The sequence below is a fragment of the Arachis hypogaea genome, chromosome 10 (genome assembly GCF_003086295.3).
Source record: "Arachis hypogaea cultivar Tifrunner chromosome 10, arahy.Tifrunner.gnm2.J5K5, whole genome shotgun sequence".
Lineage (NCBI taxonomy): Eukaryota > Viridiplantae > Streptophyta > Magnoliopsida > Fabales > Fabaceae > Arachis > Arachis hypogaea.
In genome coordinates, this window is record NC_092045.1 from 36,251,838 (window position 1) to 36,263,091 (window position 11,254).

Consider the following 11,254-nt stretch of genomic DNA (forward strand, 5'->3'; position numbering starts at 1 on the left):
ACGGTGAATCTTGTTGCTTAGATTAGGAAATTTTTGTCTTTTGGGTCAGAGTCTTTTATTTTCTTTTCAAAAATTTTTCAGAAAAATTATTTTTCTTTATTGATTTTAGTTTTCTGTGAGTTTAGTGTCATGTTTTAAGTTTGGTGTCAATTGCATGCTTTTCTTTGTCTTTCAATTTTCGAATTGCATGTTCTTGTTCTTCCTTGGTCTTCAAGTGTTCTTGTCAATTTTTCTTGTTTGATCCTTAGTTTTCTTGTTCTGTGCCTTTTCTTGTTTTTCTTTTGCTTTTTCAAAATATTAGTTTTCAAAAAAAATTTATTTATTAAATACCTTATTAAAACACGTTAAATTTATAGCTCAATTGGCTAGAGCGTTGTGCTTATGTTCTTGGTAATTGGCTATCTTCTTTTTAAAACTTTTTCAAAAAATAATTTTTCTTTAATTAAATCTTGTGCCAAACTTTAAGTTTGGTGTTCTATCTTCATGTTCTTGTTGTTCTTGTGAGTCTTCAAGGTGTTCTTGAGTCTTCCTTGTGTTTTGATCTTAAAATCTTTAAGTTTGGTGTTTCTTGGTGTTTTTCCTCCAAAATTTTCGAAAACAAGGAGCATTAGATCTAAAAATTTTAAGTTGTGTGTCTTTTATATGTTTTCCTCATTCATAATAAAATTCAAAAATAAAAAATATCTCTTCCTTTAATTTCTCATAAATTTCGAATTACTTGGGTTGACTTGGTCAAAATTTTTTCAATCATATCTTTTTCAAAAAATATTCTAACCACTTTCTCTCTTCTCACTTTTTTGAAAATCTTCACAAAATAGTATCTGTATACCCTCCATCGGAGTCAGTAGTTTTGAGTTGAATCCTCAGCTCATTTTCATGGTACAGCAAAATTGCCAGTATTCCGGTCTTCCACAGGAAGAACCAACAGAGTTTCTAGCACTATTTTTACAAATTGCTAACACAGTACATGATAAGAAAGTAAACCAGGATGTTTATAGATTATTATTATTTCCATTTGCTGTAAAAGACCAAGCTAAGAGGTGGTTAAATAACCAACCTAAGGCCAGCATAAAGACATGGAAACAGCTGTCAGAAAAATTCCTGAATCACTATTTCCCTCCAAAACGGATGACACAGCTACGGATGAACATCTAAGGGTTTAAACAAGGAGATAATGAATCTCTTTATGATGCTTGGGAGGGATACAGAGAGATGCTAAGAAAATGCCCCTCTGAAACTAAAGAAGAACTGCGTGCGTGAAGAAGAACTGCGTGCGTGGTGAAGAAGAAGACAAGGGGAAAGCAGAGATTCAGAAGACAAAGCATCTCCAAAACTCCAACATATTCTCCATTATTGCGTAACAAATACTCATTTTACACTCCTTTACTTTTTACAATTGAAACTAAAGAACCCTATTGGTATCCTGACTAAGATTAATAAGATAACCATAGCTTGCTTCATACCAACATCTCCGTGGGATCGACCCTTACTCACGTAAGGTATTACTTGGATGACCCAGTGCACTTGCTAGTTAGTTGTGCGGAATTACGTAGTGTGAGTGTAATTTTCATGCACCACCTCCCACCAAAACTCAAAGACCCGGGAGTTTCTTTTTGCCTTGTACCATTGGTAACATATCCATTGATAAGGCTCTGTGTGATTTAGGATCCAGTATCAACCTGATGCCTTTATCTATGATGAGAAGGCTATTTATAGAAGAAGTGAAGTCTACACAGATGTCATTGGAGCTAGTGGATAGATCACTATTAATTCCCAAGGGAGTGATTGAAAATCTCTTGGTTAGAGTAGGAAAATTCATATTTCCAGCAGATTTTGTAATCCTGGACTTAGGTGAAGAGGGGAGTGATTCTATTATCTTGGGAAGACCTTTCTTGGCCACAGCAAGGGCCATCATTGATGTAAAACAAAGAGAAATGACTTTGAGGGTACATGATGAAAAGATTACTCTAAATGTCTTTCAAGAAATATAGCACACTATTAAAGAGAAAAGCTACATGAGGGTTGAAGAAGAAGACTTGCATTAGAAAGAAAAACCCAATGAAGTGCTCACCAGCTCACCTCCGAAGCAAAAGACAAACAATGAAGATGAGCAAAAGGGGGACAAAGATTCAAAGAATGAGAAGAGAAGGCATGAAGAGAGTGAGGAGTTGCTTGCTGTCAAGACCGAAGGGTCACCAAAGAAAGGAAAGAAGAGCAAGAAAAGGATTCCAAAAGGGTGGAAAAACAAAAGAATCCCAACTGAAGGGTTCTCAAAAGGAGACAAAGTGCAACTGATATACCAACAGTTGGAGACAGACTCACAAACTGCTGATTATTACACTATCAATAAGATACTCTCGCTGGAGCATATAGAGATTGATCATCAAGGCTCAGGAAGAAGCCTCACGGTGAGAGGGGACAAGCTAAAGCACCATAATCATCAACCATGGGAGACAGTCGATGATTTAATATTCTTGCTTTTGTTTCAATAATTAATGGTTCTTCTAGCATAAATTTGAGTTATCATGAGTAGATTTGATAACTGCACACATCATTTTGAAGCATATCTTTGATTCCTAAGTTTGGTGTGCCTAAAGGCACTTTAAAACAGCTTTTCAAGCATGATTGATCATAGAACCATTTTAGGATATATACGCATTCATTCTGTTTAAGTATATAGCCAAACATTAAGTTTGGTGTCTATATATGCTATGAATTTCAAGAAAATCACTTTTACTCAAATGCTCAAATTCATTAATAGATAAACCATACATTGCATCATTTTATGAGTTTATGGTAGTATGGTAGCAAATAAAATGTTCCTTATAATGAATATACCAATTAAGACAGATATTCATTGGGTTTTATATGGATCATTTAAAAGGATACAAGTTTGGTGTTCACCAAAATTTTGTTTAATGTCTAAGGGGGCATAATTGGTTATTCATAAATAAGACACATAATAAATTTTATTTTTCTTTATTACTCTTCACTCCACTGTATTGAATTCAAAGTGTGAACTCACTATTTCCTTGATTCACGTGGATAGGAATGATGAAATTTGATAAAAGGACAAAGCTCATGCATGTACGGTTGTCACAAGGGGGAAAAGTGAATCACATGTGCTTAGGGAATTGTGTTCTCTTGGAAACAAAATCTGCATGGTTTAACACCTAGGAGGCCGAACCACATATGCCCAATGAAGGAGCAATCCTTGTCTTCACCCATCTCTACATACACACCGTCCATTCCATAGATTTTCAATAAAGATATGCTCAATTCTCACCCTTCATTGCAACTTAACCGAATCCTTCAACCTATTGTTTTGTTTCAAGACTTCATGCCTTCTATAAATTGGTAGTAACACTTCTTAAGCCCACATACCATTGCCTTCTTCATAAAAGTCCTCCATAATATTTACCTCATTATTCTCTCACCCAAAGACATCACACAGAGCCTTACCTCCCATTCCTTTCATCCTAAACCGTGTTTCAACCAAGGCATCGTTATCTTTTCTTCTTCCTCCTTCCCTAATTCATGGCTTCATCAAGTTTCAAAAGAAGGAAAGGAAAGGAACCAGCTGTAGCTGAACCACCAACCTATGATACCAAGAGATTTAAGTCTTAATTTTATGAATCAAGATATCACAACTTAATAGAACCAAAACAAGTCATTCCAGAGATTGGTTTCAGATTGAAAGATGGAGAATACCCCATAATGAGAAGAATAACCGTAGAGAGGAGATGGGAAATTCTGTGTGAACCTCTCAGAGACATAAGTGCAACCATGATAAGGGAGTTATATGCAAACGCTGTGAGGTTAAGCAAAACCAGACCTCCCTACATGAGCTATGTTAGGGGGATTGAGGTAGATTTTAGCCCATCATCCATCATAAGAGCCATACAGATAAGAGTGATACCCTATGGAGAACCCAGCTTTGATGAAAGACTGCAGGGTGAGAATGATCCTGATGAGATACTCAATGGTTTATGCTTCGAAGGCAAAGAATGGTTTATGCTTCGAAGGCAAAGGTTGGTATGAGATAGTGAGAAGATCCATACTCCCTACTGTAAATACCTCAGAGGTTATAATAAAAAGAGCAATCCTGACATACTGCATACTCAAAGGAAGAGAAATCAATATTCCACAGCTCATAGCAGATAGCATTCAAGAGATGGCTGCGGATACTGGCAAGTCAAGTAGACTTGGTCACCCAAGTACTATTCTGAGGCTGTGCAATAGAGCAGGGGTACTTTTTGAGGATGCAGATACAGATCGGGTAAAGGGAGGCAGAGGAATCACCAAGCAACAAATGGACGGTACCACTAACACTGACAACCAGGAGGAGAGAAGAGCTCAAGGAAGAAGAAGGAGACCACAGATGGAGGAAGAAGAAGCTTCTGGTGCAATGGACTTAAACCAAATGCAAAGAGCCATGGAAGAAATGTCTCAACAATATATGAGAGCACAGGAGCAACAATAGGAGCATTACTTGAAGCAACAAGAGCAATACTTGAAAGCCCAAAAGCAACAGGAGCATTGGCAGCAGCAAATAATGGAGAAGCAAGGAAACTTCTAACTCAAGATGTTGGATCAACAGAGAGAATTTCAAGCAAGAACTTCTGATTGGCAAAGGGAACAATCGGCACACTTTCAAGAATCATTTAATAGATTGTCCCTACAACAAGCCAAGCAAGGATAATACATCCAAAATTTTTATCAATGGAAGAACATATATCATACAATTGGAGAGCATAGGAACTTGGACAGGATGGAGTATGATATAGAAACTCAAGAGAAGTTAGACTATCTAGTCTATGGCATGTCAACATTGAACCGAGAGATCAAGCCATTTGTTCAATGCCAAGAATTGGTAGACCATCAGAGAGTAAAAGCCAAGAAAAATGCAGCACACTGGTGCACGAAATTGTGATCATCAATGGCACCATCAACATGGTACGCTCAATTGCAATCTCAATTCTTTATCACAACTTCGCACAACTAACCAGCAAGTGCACTGGGTCGTCCAAGTAATAAACCTTACGCGAGTAAGGGTCGATCCCATGGAGATTGTTGGTATGAAGCAAGCTATGGTCATCTTGTAAATCTCAGTAAGGCGGATTCAAATGGTTATGGAAGATTAATGATTAAAAGATGAATAAAACATAAAGATAGAGATACTTATGTAATTCATTGGTGAGAATTTCAGATAAGCGTATGGAGATGCTTTGTCCCTTCCGTCTCTCTGCTTTCCTACTGTCTTCATCCAATCCTTCTTACTCCTTTCCATGGCAAGCTGTATGTTGGGCATCACCGTTGTCAATGGCTACAGTCCCGTCTCTCAGTGAAAATGTTCAACGCGCTCTGTCACAGGACGGCTAATCATCTGTCGGTTCTCAATCAGGTTGGAATAGAATCTAGTGATTCTTTTGTGTCTGTCACTAACGCCCAGCCTTCAGGAGTTTGAAGCTCGTCACAGTCATGCAATCATCGAATCCTACTCAGAATACCGCAGACAAGGTTTAGACCTTCCGGATTCTCTTGAATGCCGCCATCAATTCTAGCTTATACCACGAAGATTCTGATTAAGGAATCCAAGAGATAAACATTCAAGCCTTGTTTGCTTGTAGAACGGAAGTGGTTGTTAGGCACGTGTTCATAAGTGAGAATGATGATGAGCGTCATATAATCATCACATTCATCATGTTCTTGGGTGGGAATGAATATCTTAGAACAAGAATGAGCTGAATTGAATAGAAGAACAATAGTAATTGCATTAACACTCGAGGTACAACAGAGCTCCACACCTTAATCTATGGTGTGTAGAAACTCCACCGTTGAAAATACATAAGAACAAGGTGATATTGGCTTCAGCCCCAGAGAGGGAACCAGAAGAACTAAGATGAAAATACAATAGCAAAAGGTCCTATTTGTAGATAACTAGTAGCTTAGGGTTTATAAACAATGAGTAAATGACATAAAAATCCACTTCCGGGCCCACTTGGTGTGTGGTTGGGCTGAGCATTGAAGCTTTCATGTGTAGATACTTTTCTTGGAGTTAAATACCAGCTTTTGTGCTAGTTTGGGCGTTTAACTCCCATTCTTGTGCCAGTTCTGGAGTTTAACACCGGGCAGTCTTAAGCTGATTTGGAACGCCGGTTTGGGCCATTAAATCTCGAGAAAAGTATGGACTATTATATATTTCTGGAAAGCCCAGGATGTCTAATTTCCAACGTAATTAAGAGCGCGCCAATTGGACTTCTGTAGCTCCAGAAAATTAACTTCGAGTGCAGGCAGGTCAGAATCCAACAGCATCTGCAGTCCTTTTCAGCCTCTGAATCAGATTTTTGCTCAGGTCCCTCAATTTCAGTCAGAAAATACCTGAAATCACAGAAAAATACACCAACTCATAGTAAAATCCAGAAAAGTAAATTTTAACTAAAAACTAATAAAAATATAATAAAAACTAACTAAAACATACTAAAAACATACTAAAAACAATGCCAAAAAGCGTATAAATTATCCGCTCATCACAACACCAAACTTAAATTGTTGCTTGTCCCCAAGAAAATGAAAATCAAATACGATAAAAAGAAGAGAATATACTATAGACTCCAAATTATCAATGAAACTTAGCTCCAATTAGATGAGCGGGACTAGTAGCTTTTTGCCTCTGAACAGTTTTGGCATCTCACTTTATCCTTTAAAATTCAGAATGGTTGGCTTCTATAGGAACTCAGAATCCAGATAATGTTATTGATTCTCCTAGTTAAGTATGTTGATTCTTGAACATAGCTACTTTATGAGTCTTGGCCGTGGCCCAAAGCACTCTGTTTTCCAGTATTACCACCGGATACATACATGCCATAGACACATAACTGGGTGAACCTTTTCAGATTGAGACTCAGCTTTGCTAGAGTCCCCAATTAGAGGTGTCTAGGGTTCTTAAGCACACTCTTTTTGCCTTGGATCATGACTTTATATATATATATATATATATATATATTTTGAATTCACTGTTTTTTATTGCTTCAAGAATTATTTTTTTGATTTTTCAGATCCTCAGTAACATGTCTCCTTTTTCATCAATCTTTCAAGAGCCAACATTCATGAACAACAAATTCAAAAGACATATGCACTGTTCAAGCATACATTCAGAAAACAAAAAGTATTGTCACCACATCAAAATAATTAAGCTAGTTTTAAGGATGAATTCGAAATCATGTACTTCTTGTTCTTTTGTAATAAAAACAGTTTTCATTTAAGAAAGGTGATGGATTTATAGGACATTCATAACTTTAAGGCATAGACACTAAGACACTAATGATCATAAGACACAGACATAGATAAACATAAGCATAAAAATTCGAAAAACAGGAAAATAAAGAACAAAGAAGTTAAAGAACTTCTACTTCCTCTCCAATCATGATGCTATGAATCATGATAGCCCGGTCTATAGTAACTTCGGACCGGTTGCTAGTGGGAATAATTGAGCGTTGGATAAACTCCAGCCATCCCCTAGCCACGGGCTTGAGGTCATGCCTTCTCAGTTGAACTGGCTTCCCTCTTGAATCTCTCTTCCATTGAGCGCCCTCTTCACAAATGTCTATGAGGACATGGTCCAACCTTTGATCAAAGTTGACCCTTCTAGTGTAAGGGTGTTCATCTCCTTGCATCATGGGCAAGTTGAATGCCAACCTTACATCTTTCGGACTAAAATCTAAGCATTTCCCCCGAACCATTGTAAGCCAATTCTTTGGGTCCGGGTTCACACTTTGATTATGGTTCTTGGTGATCCATGCATTGGCATAGAACTCTTGAACCATTAAGATTCCGACTTGTTGAATGGGGTTGGTAAGAACTTCCCAACCTCTCCTTTGGATCTCATGTCGGATCTCCGAATATTCACTCTTTTTGAGTTTGAAAGGGACCTCGGGGATCACCTTCTTCATGGCCACAACTTCATAGAAGTCGTCTTGATGCACCCTTGAGATGAATCTCTCCATCTATCATGACTCGGAGGTGGAAGCTTTTGCCTTCCCTTTCCTCTTTCTAGAGGTTTCTCCAGCCTTAGATGCCATAAATGGTTATGGAAAAACAAAAAGCAATGCTTTTACCACACCAAACTTAGAAGGTTTGCTCGTCCTCGAGCAAAAGAAGAAAAAAGAGAGTAGAAAAAGAAGAAATAGAGGAGATGGAGGTGGCTTTGTGGTTCGGCCAAGGGGGAGAAGTAGTGTTAGGTTGTGTGAAAATGAAGGAGTGAAGATGGGTTTATATAAGAGTGGAGAGGGGTTGTATGGTTCGGCCATTATGGGTGGGTTTGGGAGGGAAAGTGGTTTGAATTTGAATGGTGAGGTAGGTGGGGTTTTATGAAGGATGGATGTAAGTGGTGAAGAGAATAGTGGGATTTGATAGGTGAGGGGTTTTTTTGGGGAAGAGGTGTTGAGGTGATTGGTGAATGGGTGAAGAAGAGAGAGAGTGGTTGGGTAGGTAGGGATCCTGTGGGGTCCACAGATCCTGAGGTGTCAAGGAAAATTCATCCCTGCACCAAGTAGCGAGCAGAAATGCTCCTTCTGCCAATTCTGGCGTTAAACGCCGGGCTGGTGCCCATTTCTGGTGTTTAATGCCAGCTTCTTGCCCCTTCCTGGCGTTTAACGCCAGTCTGGTGCCCCTTTCTTTCGTTAAACACCCAGAATGGTACCAGAATGGGCGTTAAATGCCCATTTACTGTCTTCACTGGCGTTTAAATGCCAGCAAGTTTTCCTCCAGGGTGTACTGTTTTTCTTTATGTTTTTCATTCTATTTTTGCCTTTTTTCAATTGATTTTGTGACTTCCCATGATCATCAACCTATAGAAAACATAAAATAACAAAAGGAAAATAGATAAATATAACATTGGGTTGCCTCCTAACAAGCGCTTCTTTAATGTCAGTAGCTTGACAGTGGGCTCTTATGGAGCCTCACAGATGTTTAGAGCAATGTTGGAACCTCCTAACACGAAACTTAGAGTTTGACTGTGGGGGTTCAACACCAAACTTAGAATTTGGTTGTGGCCTCCCAACACCAAACTTAGAGTTTGACTGTAGGGGCTCTGTTTGACTCTGTTTTGAGAGAAGCTCTTCATGCTTCCTCTCCATGGTTACAGAGGGATATCCTTGAGCCTGAAACACAAGGGATTCTTCATTCACTTGAATGATCAATTCTCCTCTGTCAAAATCAATCACAACCTTTGCTGTGACTAGGAAGGGTCTGCCAAGGATGATGGATTCATCCATGCACTTCCCAGTCTCTAGGACTATGAAATCAGCAGGGATGTAATGGTTTTCAATCTTTACCAAAACATCCTCTACAAGTCCATAAGCTTGTTTTCTTGAATTGTCTGCCATCTCTAGTGAGATTTTTGCAGCTTGTACCTCAAAGATCCCTAGCTTCTCCATTATAGAGAGAGGCATGAGGTTTATGCTTGACCCTAGGTCACACAGAGCCTTCTCAAAGGTCATGGTTCCTATAATACAAGGTATTGAGAACTTCCCAGGGTCCTGTCTCTTTTGAGGTAATTTCTGCCTAGTCAAGTCATCCAGTTCTTTGGTGAGCAAAAGGGTTTCATCCTCCCAAGTCTCATTACCAAATAACTTGTCATTTAGCTTCATGATTGCTCCAAGGTACTTAGCAACTTGCTCTTCAGTGACATCTTCATCCTCTTCAGAGGAAGAATACTCATCAGAGCTCATGAATGGCAGAAGTAAATCCAATGGAATTTCTATGGTCTCAGTGTGAGCCTCAGATTCCCATGGTTCCTCATTAGGGAAATCATTGGAGGCCAGTGGATGTCCATTAAGGTCTTCCTCAGTGGAGATCACTTCCTCTTCCTCCTCTCCAAATTCGGCCATGTTGATGGCCTTGCACTCTCCTTTTGGATTCTATTCTGTATTGCTTGGAAGAGTACTAGGAGGGAGTTCATTAACTTTCTTACTCAGCTGACCCACTTGTGCCTCCAAGTTTCTAATGGAGGATCTTGTTTTAGTCATGAAACTTTGAGTAGTTTTGATTAGATCAGAGACCATGGTTGCTAAGTCAGAGTAGCTCTGCTTAGAATTCTCTGTCTGTTGCTGAGAAGATGATAGAAAAGGCTTGCCATTGCTAAACCTGTTTCTTCCACCATTATTGTTGTTGAAACCTTGTTGAGGTCTCTATTGATCCTTCCATGAGAGATTTGGATGATTTCTCCATGAAGGATTATAGGTGTTTCCATAGGGTTCTCCCATGTAATTCACCTCTTGTTCTCAGGATCATAAGATTCTTCTTCAGATGAAGCATCCTTAGCACTGCCTGGTGCAGCTTGCATTCCAGACAGACTTTGAGAAATCATATTGACTTGCTGAGTCAATATTTTATTCTGAGCCAGTATGGCATTCAGAGTATCAATCTCAAGAACTCCTTTCTTCTGATTTGTCCCATTGTTCACAAGATTCCTTTCAGAAGTGTACATGAATTGGTTATTTACAACCATTTCAATGAGTTCTTGAGCTTCTACAGGCGTCTTCTTCAGATGAAGAGATCCTCCAGCAGAGCTGTTCAATGACATCTTGGACAGTTCAGACAGACCATCATAGAAGATACCTATGATGCTCCATTCAGAAAGCATGTCAGAAGGACACTTTTTGATCAATTGTTTGTATCTTTCCCAAGCTTCATAGAGGGATTCACCTTCCTTCTATCTGAAGGTTTGGACTTCCACTCTAAGCTTACTCAATTTTTGAGGTGGAAAGAACTTTGCCAAGAAGGCATTGACTAGCTTTTCCCAAGAGTTCAGGCTTTCTTTAGGTTGTGAGTCCAACCATATCCGAGCTCTGTCTCTTACAGCAAAAGGGAATAGTATAAGTCTGTACACCTCAGGGTCAACCCCATTAGTCTTGACAGTGTCACAGATTTGTAAGAACTCAGCTAAAAACTGATGAGGATCTTCCAATGAAAGTCCATGGAACTTGCAATTCTGTTGCATTAGAGAAACTAATTGAGGCTTAAGCTCAAAGTTTTTTGCTCCAATGGTAGGGATAGAGATGCTTCTCCCATAGAAATCGGGAGTGGGTGCAGTAAAGTCACCCAGCACCTTCCTTGCATTGTTTGCATTGTTGTTGTTTTTGGCTGCCACGTCTTCTTCTTGTTTGAAGATTTCTGTTAGGTCCTCTACAAAGAGTTGTGCTTTAGCTTCTCTTAGCTTTTGCTTCAAGGTCCTTTCAGGTTCAGGGTCAGC

General features: G+C 39.0%; 1 non-coding gene across 1 annotated transcript; it reads left to right on the forward strand.

Annotated features, from left to right (window-relative positions):
• Positions 1–10,639: 10,639 nt before the first annotated feature.
• LOC112718787 (small nucleolar RNA R71) lies at positions 10,640–10,747 on the forward strand. The gene has a single exon (XR_003161114.1). It is a non-coding gene; the product is annotated as a small nucleolar RNA R71 (small nucleolar RNA).
• The last annotated feature ends 507 nt before the right edge of the window (positions 10,748–11,254 follow it).